Here is a 433-nt window from a genome sequence, read left to right on the forward strand (position 1 = left end):
AGTCCCACCAACAGTGTAAAACTGTTCCTATTTCTCCACATCCTCTCCAGCACCTGTTGTTTCCTGATTTTTTAATGATTGACATTCTAACTGGTGTGAGATGATATCGCCTTGTGATTTTGATTTGCATTTCTCTGATGGCAGGTGATGATGAGCATTTTTTGTGTGTCTGTTGGCTGCATAAGTGCCTTCTTTTGAGAAGTGTCTGTTCATATCCTTCACCCACTTTTTGATGGGATTGTTTGATTTTTTTCTTGTAAGTTTAAGTTCTTTGTAGATTCTAGATATTAGCCCTTTGTCAGATGGGTAGATTGAAAAACTTTTCTCCCATTCTGCAGGTTGTCTGTTCACTCTGATGGTAGTTTCTTTTGCTGTGCAGAAGCTCTTTAGCTTAATTAGATCCCATTTGTCAATTTTGGCTTTTGTTGCCATT

Source organism: Colobus angolensis, unplaced genomic scaffold (genome assembly GCF_000951035.1).
Source record: "Colobus angolensis palliatus isolate OR3802 unplaced genomic scaffold, Cang.pa_1.0 Scaffold57, whole genome shotgun sequence".
Lineage (NCBI taxonomy): Eukaryota > Metazoa > Chordata > Mammalia > Primates > Cercopithecidae > Colobus > Colobus angolensis.